This window comes from Telmatherina bonti (genome assembly GCF_933228915.1).
Source record: "Telmatherina bonti genome assembly, chromosome: 4".
Lineage (NCBI taxonomy): Eukaryota > Metazoa > Chordata > Actinopteri > Atheriniformes > Telmatherinidae > Telmatherina > Telmatherina bonti.
In genome coordinates, this window is record NC_136622.1 from 14,132,537 (window position 1) to 14,149,102 (window position 16,566).

The window sequence follows — 16,566 nt, forward strand, 5'->3', positions numbered from 1 at the left end:
TACTCTGCTTATCTTGCAACATCGGTCAGGCAGAAAAATCCCAATATCTAATAGGCAGGTTCCTCCCAGACAGCCAATCAGTTCATCAGAGCTGACAGACAACCCGCATGCCAATAAGAAAAAGCTTGCATCATGTTCCCTGCATAACTATTTCACTTTAATCCCTATTTTCAGCATATTGTATATGATATGAAATTATTCAGCTGATTCATCTCAATCCTAGCCCTAAAAAAAAAAAAAAAAAGAAAGCAGAAATGAACATTTGAGATTACATCATCTTGCAAATTGTCAGCCCTCCAGGGGACTGTATTAAGCATGTTTAACTCGCTCTCTGACACACCCTGTGACAGATCCTGTTCTTATGAAAGAAGAATTTTAATTTTTCGCCCTGCAGTCTTTTGGCCAAACCTTTCCCACCGAGTCCGCTTCACCCTTCCTCTACTGAACACTGAATCTGCAGCACAGCCAAAACTCTTTCCACCTCGGTGGAGAAGTGTACAGATTGTAAGCTCAGCCTAAGAAAAGCATTGCAGGCCAGTAAAACCTGATGCTTTTTTTTTTTTTTTTTTTTTTTTTTTTGGTCAAGCACGAACTGTAATTCCACATGCGCACTACCGTCATTCACCACTACGACCACACGAGGGCGCTGTCTAAACGTCTGTTGAAAATGTACAGAAGAGGGTTTTTGCAGCCTACTTACAAGAAAGTTATGAACATTTTGCACAAATAGTGAAATTTAGTTACATTATATTAGCTTGAAATTATTAATATTTTTAATGATCAAAGCATTTCTTAATAGTAAAGGAGGAAAAGTATGATGATGTATGAGTTGTTAATGTTTTAAGCTGTCTGTTCTTAAGAATAAGATTGAGAACATTTTCAAAACAAGCCATGCGCGATGAATTTATTGACTATATTTAGCTTTGCGTAGAAAATTTAATAGTATGAAATGTTTTACTTTAATCAAAGACAAAAATAGGACAGTAAAAATACAGATCACCATCAGATTGACTGGGAATTTCTCCTTAGACTCATGAATATTTGCCAAGATTTTCTTTTGGCCAAGATCTGTGCTTGAACAGCTTCCCTCAATATCCCTCAGTGAAGGACTTTAGCCTATTTTTAGGGGAGGATTCATCAATCAAACACGCTCTGATGATGTTCTTTTATTACACCGGAAATCAAGGACTGAAAATCCAAAAAATGGTTTGTTGACAATTTTTTCATTACATCAAGCGAGGTGGTGCAGCATTTTTCATGTCAAATATTTGCATTAATTCATTTTAATGTAATGACACAAAGTCCTGTCTCAGACTGGGTGTTGGGAGCTCGCAGGTTAGAAACAGTTCACATCTTTCTGTTTGAAACAAACTAAACTTTCTGTTATACTTAAACTGTCACACTTTCAGTGCCAAACCAGGCTGATGGTGACTGTCTTAGAAATTATTGTTCAATTCAGCTTTGATTTGAGCAGAAAACATGACCTGAGATTTAAGATTTAAAATCCATTTTGAGTCCTGACCAGTCAGGCAGCAGCTCGGTGTGACATCAGAGGAAAAAAAGTACACAAGTACACACCATGGAAAAATTAAACTGCAGTAGCATGATGCATCTAAAAACCTTTTTAATACTCAAAGTAAAGTTTATGTAAAGTTTACTTAAAATCAAAACAACTCCCTACTTTTTTTTTGGCCAGTAAAGTGAATGATATATATTTTCTCTCTTTTTTTTAAGGACACAAGGTAGATCCATGCAACACAGGAAAAGATTAGGAATATGTTGGTTATTGACCCGGCAGAAGGACAGAGCAAACCCTGTAATCAGGAGCCGTGAAGTTCACCTCAGCACCCTCTGGAAGATTATATCAAAAATATATGCTGGTATTGCAAAGATTTATATACACAAAATGAAATTGCAATAATCCCACCTCCCTCTGGCTTAGAGGGAACTGGAAAAGATGCTTTTAGCTGGTTTTCAGAACAAGTTTTAAATAACAGAAAGTGTAATGATATGAAGATGTGGACAGGCGACGTTAAGCCTGGTTTACTGGAGAGGCTCTGCGTTTCTTCCATCTCCAGGAGGTTTACAGTAGAGCAGCGAGCGGCTATTTGTAAGCGCCCAGGAAGCATTTGGGGGACTAAGGGCCTTGCTCCAGCGCCCACAGTGGTTCTCAACATAAAAGTTGAGCCAAATTTTCGCCATTCTGATTAAAATTAATTCTAAAGTAATTCTAAACTCATTAAACGTTTTCCGAAGAAATGACTGAAATCATTCAATAATGTTTCAGAACTTTTATCCAGAAAAAAGCAAATCCATTTTCTACATCTGATTGTTATCTGTTATCATATATCTCATTTCTTTGATCCCACCTGGCAGAGCTGTCGGTCCATTTCTACCTTCCATGTAGAATTCAGGTCATTTTGCTGTCAGAAAACCAAAGTTGGAGCACAGATGGATTATTGCTTTGTAATTTCCTGTTCTGATGCATTTTAATTACTTATCTCTCATTATCTGAGAGACCGATCGATTGGCATTTGCCAAGGAAGATTTGACATTTTTTTGTGTCAGAAAAATGCTGAACACCCTCCAGTCTGGTCTATATATATATATGAATGAATATATATATATATATATATATATATATATATATATATATATATATATATACATATTCATTCATTCATTCATTCATTTTCCGAACCGCTTATTCCAATTCAGGGTCGCGGGGAAGCTGGAGCCTATCCCATCCGGCTTTGGGCGACAGGCAGGGTACACCCTGGACAGCTCGCCAGTCCATCGCAGATATATATATAACTACATATATATATATATATATATATATAAATATATATATATATATATATATATATATATATATATATATATATATATATATATATATATATTATAACTACATATATATATATAACTACATATATATATAACTACATATATATATATATATATATATATATATATATATATATATATATATATATATATATATATATATATATATGTATATATATATATATATATATATATATGTATATATATATATATATATATATATATATATATATATATATATATATATATATATATATATATATATATATAACTATATATATATATATAAAACTATATATATATATATATATATACCGTATGGTATATATACCGTATATATATATATATATATATATATATATATATATATATATATATATATATATATATATATATATATATATATATATATATATATATATATACCGTATATATATATATATATATATATATATATATACCGTATATATATATATATATATATATATATATATATATGTATATATATATATATATATATATATATATATATACCGTATATATATATATATATACGGTATATATACCATACGGTATATATATATATATATATAGTTATATATATATATAAAACTATATATATATATATATATATATATATATATATATATATATATAACTATATATATATATATAAAACTATAACTATATATATATATATATATATATATATATATATATATATATATATAAATATATATATATATATATATATATATATATATATATATATATATATACGGTATACATATATATATATATATATATATATATATATATATATATATATATATATATATATATATATATATATATATATATATATATATATATATATAGTTGTCCCAGTGTCTTGTCTCTCAAGCTGAGACTAGATGTTGAGTTACGTGACTGTCAGGATTCGCAGCTTGTCACCATTACAAGGGATTCAACCACAAAATTTAGCCTCTGAATGAAGTTTTCTTTCATATAAACCCTTATACTTACATCACTAAATCTAAAAAAAAGGAACAATAGCGAAGAAATTTGAAGCCAATCCATGACAAAGGAAACTCGTACTGTCAGCGTTGAATGCTGGAGATGTGGGAGTGGAAACATAAACTTGGCCGTCGTTGCACATCTGAACATATTTAGAGTGACTTCATCTATTCATGGGATAGGAAGTGAGGGTAATCTGTCTTTTTCCTCTGGGGGTAGCGTTTCCCCACCACCAATCGGAATAACAAGCTTTTTGGTTAATTGCATGAACACACATCGTCTCTGCAGAATAATTGATAGTACGTTAAGGAATTATCTATCGTGGGTTTTCTGCTGCAAGCCTCACTGTGGGCTTAATGTAAGACATATTCTTGCATGTTTGACTCCATTTCTAGGAAAGGCTGTGGGGGAGGTTTAACGTGTCCTTGTGGTTTAAATCAACTCACACATACAGGTTTTTCAACTCCGAAAATGTGTACTCTCATGAAAAGCAGGAAGAACTGACACCATATGATCAGTCATACATGAGTTTTGAAGAGGCTGCTGCAGCCAAAGCAGGAAGGAAAGCTGCTTTAATTAAAACAAAGGAAAGATTGATCTGAATAACCGGTTTTCTTTTTGTCCTGTTGGCAGAAGACAGGAATGAAAGAACTGATCAATACCACTGCCTGTGTATGATTTATTATTCTTTATTTTCATAAATACATCTTTTGTGGGTATATTTGAAAAGTTTTAAGTCTTTTTAGTCTGATTAAAATTGAAACGCTCTTTGCAGGACCCAGGTAAAAATGATGCAAACCAGCCAGTGATCTTAAAGACCTAAGATCATTTTCCATCATCCAGACTTTTAAAACCCTATAATGACAAGTACTCAAGTATTTCAATGGTTTAAATTATTCCTAAAATCCTTCTTTTGATGCAGGTTTGATTATATTCTGCGTACTTACATTAAGGAAAGAAAACCTTTTCTACTTTAATGATTCTGAGGCTTTACAGCCACACAAATCTGACCTTCACGCAGCAATCAGCAAGAGTTTCAATGCATGGTGAATGGTCTGTACTTTTACAGTGCTTTTCTAGTCATATGTTGACCATTCAAAGCACTTTTTCATTACATGTCACACACACACACACACACACACACACACACACACACACACACACACACACACACACACACACACACACACACACAAACTCATGTAGCTCAACAGACACATCCGCAGGCATCCTCTTGCCCTTTTTTAGGATTTGCAATGTAAAGGTTTCACCATGGCCCTCATATTTTCTGATCCTATAATGTAACTGACAGCCCAGGAATTTCACTGAAGAGCCACTTTTCTTTACAAGAAATAGATGATGTTTATGCACACAAGACCCGGTAACACTCAGTTTGCTTAGAAAGTGCAGACATTTCCGAGTGGATACACATAGAAGCATTTATTGGACAGAATGTGAATGAAAAAGGTGAAGAAAATCGTCAAAGCAGTCCCAAAAATGTGTGTCTTTATGTTTTTCTCTTTTCCCCCATTTGGTGCGATAGCGTTTTATTGATTTTTTTAAATTTTATTTTTAGTTTAATTTAATTTAATGTGCAAGTACACATCCTCTATCTTCACTCATCAAATACGGAATATAGGTGCCCTGCAACCAAACACAATATGTTTTCTCAGACATGCTACTTGTTTTGTTTTTTAACAAATAATAAAGTTCTTTAAAACTTCATCTTGACAAAGATCCCTCATATGGATGGTGCACTAGGATGTGATAAAGACACAACAGAGTGTTTAAATGGGATCTTTGATAGTTATAATTATAGATGTAGAATACGTTTTCATGTAGAATAAGGTCAATCCCATATCTATTAAACTGGAATAGTGGAAAAATAAAGAACATAATCAAGAATGTTGGCTTGAATTTCCCCTCGGGGATGAATAACGTATTCTTGATAAGAGCCTTTCTCAGAAAACTTTTCATCATACAAAAACTTAATGAAAACTTTGCCAACGGCTAGCGACTGTTTTCTAAAAATAACATTAAGAGCAAAATTATGTACCCAAAACACAACACCCACAAGATATAGACATAACAGCCTCCTTGTGGAAAATGCTGTTAGCAGTTTTACAAAGGGTGGCATGAGTTTACAGAGAAACAGCTTCATCAGGAAGAAAGGTTAAAAGAGGTTGATCTGGCTGGTTATTATCTGTGTCAACCATTCCGTAAACACTCTTACATACATTGCTTTGATTTAAACATGATGTAATGCAAATGTCAGTGTTTTACACAATTTGTGTTGAAAATGTGGAAAACAGTACTTCATCCAGCGGAACACTTTTACGTTGATGCAGAGCACATTCACATCAATGAAACCATGTTCACATGTACAAAACAAAAAGTTGATGACAAAACGCTTTTACAAGTTCAAATCAAACTTTATTTCTTGAGCACTTTGTGCCACAGGAAACACAAAGTGCTTTAGAAGATAAAATCAAGTCATAAGGATTAAAACAAACAGTAGATAACAAGACATTTAAAATCAAGAAAGACGCAAGCTCTTTCCACACAGTCTTGCACACACAAGGACGGAGAGCAAACACCTTCCCACCCGCACACCCACATTCCCTGAAATACATAATTCCCTGAACACTGGCTCTTTAGCCGAACGCAGGTTAATAAAACATAAATTAAGTGATAAAAATTTGGACTGACACAAGTTCGCCGAAACACCTCGGCAAGTTTTCTGAAAAACTTTCACAAGTTCTGGAAACACTTTTACAAATTTACTGAAAAACTTTTACAAGTTCTGGAAAAAAGTTTATGAGGACATGACCTGGAGGTGAGACCGTGGGCTTGATGTTGGGGACATTTTGTGGAGCCTAGTTTTGTGGTGACTGTAGCTTGGACTGTGTGGCAGATGCAAAAGGAGAAGGGACCAGGACTGTCTTGGTAAGTATTTCACTGAAGGTCACAAGGAACACACAGGAAGCTGTTGATATGATAGAAAACCTGCTTGTCTTTGTGGACAGTAAAAGCCAAATTAAATGATGTCAGGTTCTGCCAGCAGAAAAGAACTACTCCTCTGCACTGTGGAGAAGAAACACCATCGGATTGGGACTTTGTGGATCAGAACAGTTGTTTGTTTAGAGGACAATAACTCAAGTGATTAGGAAAATGAACTTCTGGCTTGCCTTGCTGTGTGGGGATCTGTTCATGCCAGGGAGCAGCCCATATCATGACCACAGAGGCAACACCACTGGAAACAAGCCAGATCAGGACAGGCCAGGGTCCACACTACAGCCACAGGGCTGCAGTGGAGGATCCCCACCCAGACGATGGTGACAATCCTTCAGGCCGAGCAGCCTGAGCCCATGGCATGAAGGATACCCACAAGGAAAAACACTGGAGTTAGAAATATTCAACAATAAACCAAATAAAAGCAAATAAGAGCGACAGATATAAAATATAAGTAGAGGAATTGATAAAAAACAATGCATGTGGGTAAAATGATCCAATAAAAACAGAAAGCAACATGAGTAAATGCTTATTAGAATAAATGGAAAAGTATATGGTGATAAAATAAGTAAGTGAGAAATAAATCTATAAAATGATGATACAATAGATAAAATAAAATAAAATAAAAGTTCAGCTGTAAGCTAAGCTGAAAAAGAAGATTTATAGTCTTTTTTTTTTTTAAAAAGAAAAAAACATCAACCATCTCTGCTGGCCTGAGGTGCTCTGGCAAGCTGTTCCCCACTGGGCTGTTCTCCAGTCGGCTGTTGTCCAGTCGGTGCCATAGTGGTACAACTACAAGTAGCTTCAAGTCAATCCTGAAACGTACCAGAAGCCAAAGCAGTGACTCATGCTGCTGAGCTCTGAAGTAGTTGTAGGTTAGAAATACTCTTTTTGCAGCAAGACGTAATAATAATGTGTTCTACTGGAAATAAGGTCAGAACCATTGATGCCAATCTGCTGATTCTTACAGCATTAGAAGAACCTGAACACAGATGTTGTTCACGGACAATAAGATAAAAAATCTCTTATTGGAACATATTAAATTGCATGATTTTAACAATATGCTTGATGCCCACACTCACATAATTCACATTAAGTTTTGCACGTTAATGCATGAGCACAAGTCTTAGACACTGTTGGGTGCTTTACACATCAGCGTCCAGAAGTCATGATTCATAAAAGTCAGCATAAATCAACAACCATAAAAGCCACATGTTGACAGTTAAGGTTGGAGTTAAAATATATATATATACATATATATACATATATATATATATATATATATATATATATATATATATATATATATATATATATATATATATATATATATATATATATATATATATATATATATATATGTATGTATGTATATATATATATATATATATATATATATATATATATATATATATATATATATATATGTATATATATATATATAAATATATATATATATATATATATATTTTTTTTTTTTTTTTTTTTTTTTTTTTCCTTCCTGGCAAAATTCTTTGCCTTCACATCAAAAGTCGGATCATCAAGGAAAACTGTTCTCAGAATTATGATAACCTTTGGACGCCAGACAAGCACGTGTCCCACCCTTGTTTCTGTGGAGGCCTAACCCATCCTGCATAGACAGTCTATTTTAGTTTCCTATGTCTAACAATGAAAACGTGAGACTGATAAGCAGAATAATCTTTCTTCCTTGATAAATAAACGGCAACAAAAACACCACAGTCCCACAAGGCCAAAGATTATTTGTAAAAAAATGTGACCGTTTTGCAATTGTAAACCATAAAGATAAGCTGATGACCTGCTCTAGCTTTCTGTAAACTGTAAAATAGATCCTCATAAGCTCGTAAACCATCATTCTTCATGTTTACCTGCTTTGTTTTGAATTCCTTTTGAGCCTCCCCAATCAGAAATAGATAAAAGCGCTGCTTAAAGCCAGTAGGTTACAGAACCTTTACTCATAGCATTAGTCTGATTAAAATAAAACTAACTGAAATGCAATAAATCACAGAAAAATGTAATAAAGAACAGCAATCTTATTGCTACATAGTTCTTCTTTAACTTTCAACTTATCCTGATTGTGACTGGAATTTACTTTACATCCCACCTGTATCCTTTGTTGGATAAAGGCAGCTGTATTTATTTCTGGATAATACAGACGCTTCATATGCTGACTTCATAGTTTTTTTTTTGTTTTTTTTTTTTGTCTTGTCCAGCATTTAAGCAAGCAGACTGATGTTCTGGATGCTGTGTTCTGCTGAGCAAATTTATTTTGCCAAGGGGAACTTTTGTAGATGTAATGATCCCCTTGTATTTCTTGATTCTTATTTTATTTTTCAATTTGTTTTGGATAATAGCTTGTATTACAGAGTTTATGCTGCTGGACCCGACCGGAAAGGACAGGAAAGGGGCAGAAAGAGAACAGAAAAGAGAACATAAAAAAACAAAAAAAAAAACAAAAGAAAGAGATCAATGCATACATGTATATGCACATACATACCCACCTACATATATATGTATATACACTCGCACATACATTATATATATACATATATACATACATACATACATATACACATACATACACACACATGTACACATACATGCATACATAAAGATAGATATACATACATACATATACACATACATACACACACACACACACACATATATATATATATATATATATATATATATATATATATATATATATATATATATATACACACACATATATACACATATACATACTCACATACATACACATACATATACACATACACATACACACACATACACATACACTCACACATATGCATACATATATACATATCCATACACATACATACATACATACACATACACATAAGTACACACACATACCCACCCACACACATAAATATATACACCCACACAAGCCAACTCTAGATTCGTGGAGAACAAAACCGTTGACAATCATGAGGACCAGAAACTAGCAAGTTAAGTCAAAAAGACAGAAAGAGAGGTACCTGCTGTTAGTGAATAAACTTGCTGGATGACTCAGTGACTGTGACACATGCAGAACATTCATGCAGAACATTCAGATCTGCATGAATGGGCGGGGCTGCTTAGGTGGTCCCTCTCCCAACACCGCGTGGCACTTCCCTCAGTTTTAATTGCAACTAATACATACTTCACAATCAGTCATAAGCGGGGGGGAGGCAGGGACGATAGGGTCTTCTCATGCCCCTGCTCTCGGGGCTTTACTGGGGGGGGGTACGGGTGGGGGAAGAGTGCCGTCCATTAGGCCTAAGTCTGGGCTGGCCTGGCTGTAGGAGGGTTGTCGCCGGCCCTGGGGGGGTGCTGGGTCGGCTGCATCTGTGGGGTGGTGGGGGGGGCGCTGGGAGTGGTGGGCGGTAATTATGGGGGCCCTGATCGGGGCCATCCTGTCCTCTGCCCCCTCTGAGGTATCTCACATGGGACATGATGGAGGGGTGAGGTGAGGATGTGTGGGAGTGGGTGTATGGGGTTACAGATGGATGGTGGGATGGCTGGGGGGGGATTAGGGTTGGGGATATAGGTGGGTAGGGGATAGGGATGTGTGAGGATGAGTAGATGTGTGTGTGGAGGGGTATGTTGGCGCGTGGGTTGTATTGGGGTGTGCCTGTGTTGGAGGAGTGAGGGTGTGTGTGTGTGTGTGTGTGTGTGTGTGTGTGTGTGTGTGTGTGTGTGTGTGTGTGTGCGTGTGTGTGTGTGTGTAGGGGGGGTGTATATGCGGAATGGGATGTGTGAGTGAGGGTGAAGTTTGGAGGGGGGCTATGGGTGGTGGAGGGGTGTTTGGTGGGGCATGTGTGGTTGGGTAGGAGTAGAGGGATGGGGGTGGCGGGGTGTGAGCGTGTGTGGGGGGGGGTGAGCGTGTGTGGGGGCGGGGGCGATTGGGGTTCGTGTGACTTGGTATGGGTGAGTGAGTAGAGGTGGGGTGGGGTTGTATATGTGATGGATGATGTGCATGGATTGCAGAGGGTTGTGTGGATGGGGGTTGAGAGGGGAGTGTGTGTTTGGGGGGGGGGGGGGGGGGGGGTATGCATGTATATGTGTGAGGGGAGTGCGTGTTGGGGGGGGGGGGGGGGGGGGGGGTATGCATGTATATGTGTGTGTGGTTTGGTGGTGGTGGGGTGGTGTCCTGTACCCGGGGGCGCGGCTGGTGCGCTGGGGTGCGACCTGGCTGCCGCTGGGTGGCGGTCTGGGGATCCTGGTCCTCCGTCGGTGTGGGCTGTGCCCTCTGCCTGCGGGGGCGGGGGGCTGCTCACGGGCTCTTGGGGCCCTGGGGCCTGCGCTCTGTCTGCCCTAGGTGGCCGGTGCCCGGCGGGATCGGCCCTTGCCGGCCTGGGCCTGCTGGGGCCTGTTCCCCCTGACTGCGGGGGACTCTGGTTGGGCACCTCCTTCGCCACCTCCTGGGCAGATGCATGCTGACTTCATAGTTAAGAACACATTTGTGTACAATCATGGTTTCAAAGTAGCTTGGATGCTTAAAGGGAAATTTAAAACAGAATATCATTATTTCTAATGTATGCTTCACATTCATATGAAAAAAGTTCAGTTATTCTAAATATTAAATATTAAATATGAGATCTTTACTTTCCTAAAAATGTGATTATTTCAATATTTGCCAGCATCAGATCCAACACCATTTGACACATAACTGTTAGCTGGCAAGTCAGTAACACGACTGGACATGAGAAATTATTAAAAACTAATTATGTTTCTGCCAAGAACCATGATGAGACGAGGAGATAAAACACCCAAACAAGGCAGAAAGCAGGTGGAAATAACCACTAAAGTCTGCTCTACATCGTTACATTAATAATAATAAAACTCATAACAGGCTTCGGAAACACTAACAAAGTAAAGCTCGGATAACAGAGTGATTAAGCGGGACAGGATAGGCGAATATCTGGCTGTAAGTAGAAGAAACCAAGAAGTGTTTAACTAAGTAGGAAAGTTACAGATGAGGAGCAGGAATGTCAGTCACCACCTGGTGTGACCATAACAGGAGGAAGCTTTACCTGAAGTCATAAAGGGCGTGAAATCTAACAAATATAAAGGAAGCATGACTAACTAGTCCAGAAAACCAAATCCTCACATGAAATGGACAAAGATCACTCTGAGGACCAGAAACACCTGATGTCAAGAAAGCACAAAAGAAAAATCAGAAAGAATGATCAAAATGAGCGTTTGGCCTCTCAGTGCAGTTCATCCTGGTGTCTATTCAGATTTTACAAAAAAAACCAAAATAGAATTAAATCTGAGATTTTGTTAAATCTGCAGTTTATACTCCCGCCTTATTAAAGGTTTTAAAAGATTTATCTAAAGAAACTCTGTGTACTAGATTGTTTTTTTAATCATTTCTTTTTTCATAACAATTATTGTATTTTATGCAAGTATTCCCATTTATATAAGTCCACCCAGTTTGGAACAAGGATATGTTGGAAAACCTGCTGGATTGCAGACCCTGTAGGACCAAGGTTAGTACCCCCCGATGTAAAAAAAAATATCTTGAAGAACTTATTGAATTTGTTCCATTATTAAATTTTTTACATGATCAATAATTTTCTTCCACTATATTCTGGAAGCATCTACGCAGCCAGCTGTGGCTGGATATCTGAAGCCTGAAAAATCTTGCTATAAAAAATGAAAAGATTAAAAGGGAAAATGCTGTTTATTTCAGCTGTTGTTCAAATTTTACACTTAAAAGTTCAGGGAACAAAGCCAAATTTGTCTTTAAGCAAGAATATGAATGTTTAGAAATGATTTTGTTGCTTCTGTATGAAATCATTGTTAGCAGGAATTGTCCTCTGTGGAGGAAAGGAAAACAGGCGAGGATAGAAATTCCATATTTCTCTGTTGTTTTATTATAATTAATGGCAGAATACAAACACAAGGCAACTTGTCCCCATCAACATGCGGGGTTTCATTTCGGATGGTTTCTTGCAGCATATTGTCTGTATTTACTTTTTTTTTTTTTTTTTTTTCAAAATCTCTTTTAAAAGTTCATTTTTTGTAACATACTTTCAATGCTTCTTCTGCACTCTGCTGTAGTGCTTTCATTTTAAAGGAAAACACTTTTACATGAAATGTTGCCACACAAAAAAACTTGATTTACCTTATTATTGTGAAGCAATTCTTCATTTACTTCAAGTGTGTCTTTTTAGGTGTTTTTTTAAAACTATGGTTTGACTAGTGACTTTTTACAGTTGACATATCACTAGAAAATCCCACTTTTTGTTTAACAGACTCAGTTTTGGCATCCAGAAAATACTGCTAATATGCAAAACTGACAAGAACTGACATGTGCCTTTTTACACCCAATACACTTCGGTCCCTGTGAGCAAAACTCCAGTTTAACTCTTGACTGACTGAATTGTTAGATCTGGAAAAGTGGCTTAAGTTTTAGAGAATTCCTCTGCAGCTCTGATATCCAGTCAAAAGTATGGACACACTTTTCCATTGAATCCAATAGAAAGTGTGTCCAAGCTTTTGACTGGTGGTGTAAAGGTGACCCTATTCCCGATTTAACTTTAACCAGGAAAGAGACAAACTCAGCAATGTGTAATGTTGTCAATGAAAACTTTGCCTGACAGATTTCATGCTCTGGGCACCAGTGTATATTTATACAAAGTGGAAACAGTCTGGGGAAGTGCAGGTAAAACAGCCACACAGTCAGTTTTCAGTTTACAAAAGAGAGCTATTAGAGTCATTAGTAACCATATAAAGAACCAAAGAGTCTTTTACTTTGCACATTAAAATGATGAATAATTCAAAAATATGTGGAATGTTTAAAGCCCAATAAAAATCACAACCAAATAAACTGCAATGGAGATTTTTCTTTTAAAAAAAAAGGGAAAAATTAAATTAAATTAAATTAAATTAAATTAAAATGGAGAAATATGAGAAACTGCGTTAGTTTAGAAGCATGTTTAGCATCACCGAGCTGGGTTGTTGGATGTGATGCAGGATTTATATAAGTGGCGATTCTGTTACAGTTAAGCATATTTTATGTTGAAAATATAATGAAATTACTGAATATGAAAGAGGTAGATGTGATAAAGGGGCAGGTTTCATACTTTTTTTTAAATTTTATCCTTTTCATTTTTTCAGTTTATTTACTTTTTTTATTTTATTTTATCTGATTGTTTTTTAAATGTGTCAGTTTGCTGGAAATGAATTAAAAAAGGGAACAACACAGAAAAAAAAATCAGATCTAATTTTACGACTAATAAGATTTCAGTAATCACCACTGAGGAGTAAATGACAGATGCGCTGACAACGCAGGGCCTTGACTGACGCCAGTAACCTCAACTAACTTCATAGCGAATCCCTAAACACATAATGCTGTTCTTTCAACTTGAAATAATTAAATTTCGCACTTGGCCCTCACTTTCTTCATCAGGCATGCACACTCTGTGCGTTTGTGATTCAAACCTTGGATTCAGTGTTATGTAATAAATTAACACATTTCAATACTCTACCGTGCTTCTAAACTGTGGAGCGGGTTGTCAAAAGTTTAAGCTATTTTTCCCTATTTTAAACAGTGTAGGATTTTGTTGTCAATTGAAATCTAATCTTAACACATTAGTATAACAAAAAAAACAACAAAAAAAACCCCAGAAAGCTGCATATTAAAACAAAGATGTTGAACAGGGTCAGATGTGCACCAGCTGCCACAAATGTAACACTGTGTAATATTTTTGCCCTTGGTGGCTTGGTGACAGAGGTTAAAATGATCATCTTTGCTCTTTAGTGTTTGAGTCAGTGTCAGTTCAAGTAAGGAGACAGTCAACATTGTGTCATTTTATGGCTTGCCTGAACACACATTTTCCAGCTCACGTGTATTCCTCCCCCGACCTCAGAAGCAACTTCACCCAGCGTTCCATCCTATGAGATAACTTACTGCTTGTCACTGTCACCCACTAAAATCTCTGCCTTGTTTATTATGAAGCTAAGTTCATGCATTCCAGGAAGTGAAACAAAAAAGCCTTCGATCATATCCTTAATCCTTCCAATAAACACTCACAACCCAACGTACAATAAATGACATTGCTGATGTGATACAGCAGTATTTGTTTCTGGGTTACTGAATAACTAAGTCTGTTAGGCAGCTGTAATTGCTATTGCTAATGGCCCACAGCCATTAGACATTACCATAAAATCAAATGAGTAACCAAATAAATAAAATCTCAAACACACATCCTTTAATTAATCTTAATTAGCAAGGTCCTCGTAATGGTACATCTGTTATTTTTACTTTCTTTACTTGCTTTTCTCTGATCACATTTAGCTCCTTCCGGTTAATCATGATCCCACGCCCGAAAACCAAACATTACACCACTTCTTCCTCCCCAGCTTCCTTCTCGAAGAAGCATGACTTAGAAAGTATTTAAAGTAAACACACGTCACTGGAAAAGTCACCTTTTTGTTTCTACACACGCTGGTGTATCATGTTTGACCAGCAGCACAGAGTGCCAGCAGAGAAGGTGAAAAAGAGGTTATTCACTCAAAGCAGTGAATAACTGTGGGAAGATCGTCCTGTTTCAGCAGATGTTGCCTTATCACCGACTGCATGGATGAAGCATTTACATGCAACTCCCAGTTGAAACATACTGACTGGTAAAGGTTGCTTGGTGTGCATGTCTTCTGTGCTAAATGGCACAATGGCTGCAGCCTTCAGGGCTCTTCTAAATAATGTAAACTAGCTCATAAAAATTAATCTCAGCTGCCAGTTGAAGGATTTATTACAATATATATTTATTAGAGTATATCTCGCTGCAGGTGAAGGTCATTTGTATTATATGCACATATGCTTGTGAGGCATTTGAGAAAGGTAAATACTAATATAAAAGCGAGCTAGTGAGGAGTTTTGAGAGGGAAAGAATGTGTGTAAAGTCCTGAGGCCATTTCCTTTCTCTCCTCTCCCTCTTTTCTTCTTCCTCCAGACACCACCTCAAGGCCAACACTCTATTTGCACAGAAGACTGAAAATTCTTCAGTCAGTCAAATCAAATTTGATCTTTGAAGTAGAAATTTCCTAGAAACCTGCAAATCCAATACAAAGGATTTTACATTAAAGACAACAAAAATCATCCATCTGAATCCCTTAAAGACCCCCACACCATAAACCACTAAGTCACTTATACACATACATGACAAATACAAACATATACATATACCACACACATATACATACAATACATACAAAATGATGTACTCTTCATATGTGGTCTTAATCCTAACCAGTCGCACTGCAGACACCACAACGCATTGAATTTCAATACAACATGTTAAGTTACAAAACAATAAAAAAAAAACAAAAAAAAAACAAACAAAACAAAACATAAAATGCAGATAAAAATAAACTAACAAAATAAGAACACAAGCAATATTGAATGGAAAAAAAATGGCATTAAAGATGTGGGTTTAACTATTGAATTCAGAGTTCATTAATTATGTAAAAAAGTGAAGCAAAAAGTGAAGTAAAAAAAGTGTTTAAAGGGTAACCATTCAAAATATGATTAAAACACAATCACAAAATAATCCTAAAACCAGACTGAACATAAGAGACTAGTAGAGAAAGTAATGTAAGTAAAGTGATGAATTATGAATATAAAAAAGATACTCAATTAAAAGCTTTACTAAA

At 36.1% G+C, this 16,566-nt stretch overlaps 1 protein-coding gene across 1 annotated transcript in view; it reads right to left on the reverse strand.

The window, feature by feature from the left end:
* ptpn11b (protein tyrosine phosphatase non-receptor type 11b) overlaps positions 1-16,566 on the reverse strand; it is a 69,145-nt gene that overhangs the window by 2,352 nt on the left and 50,227 nt on the right. The gene's annotated exons all lie outside the window — the stretch shown is intronic.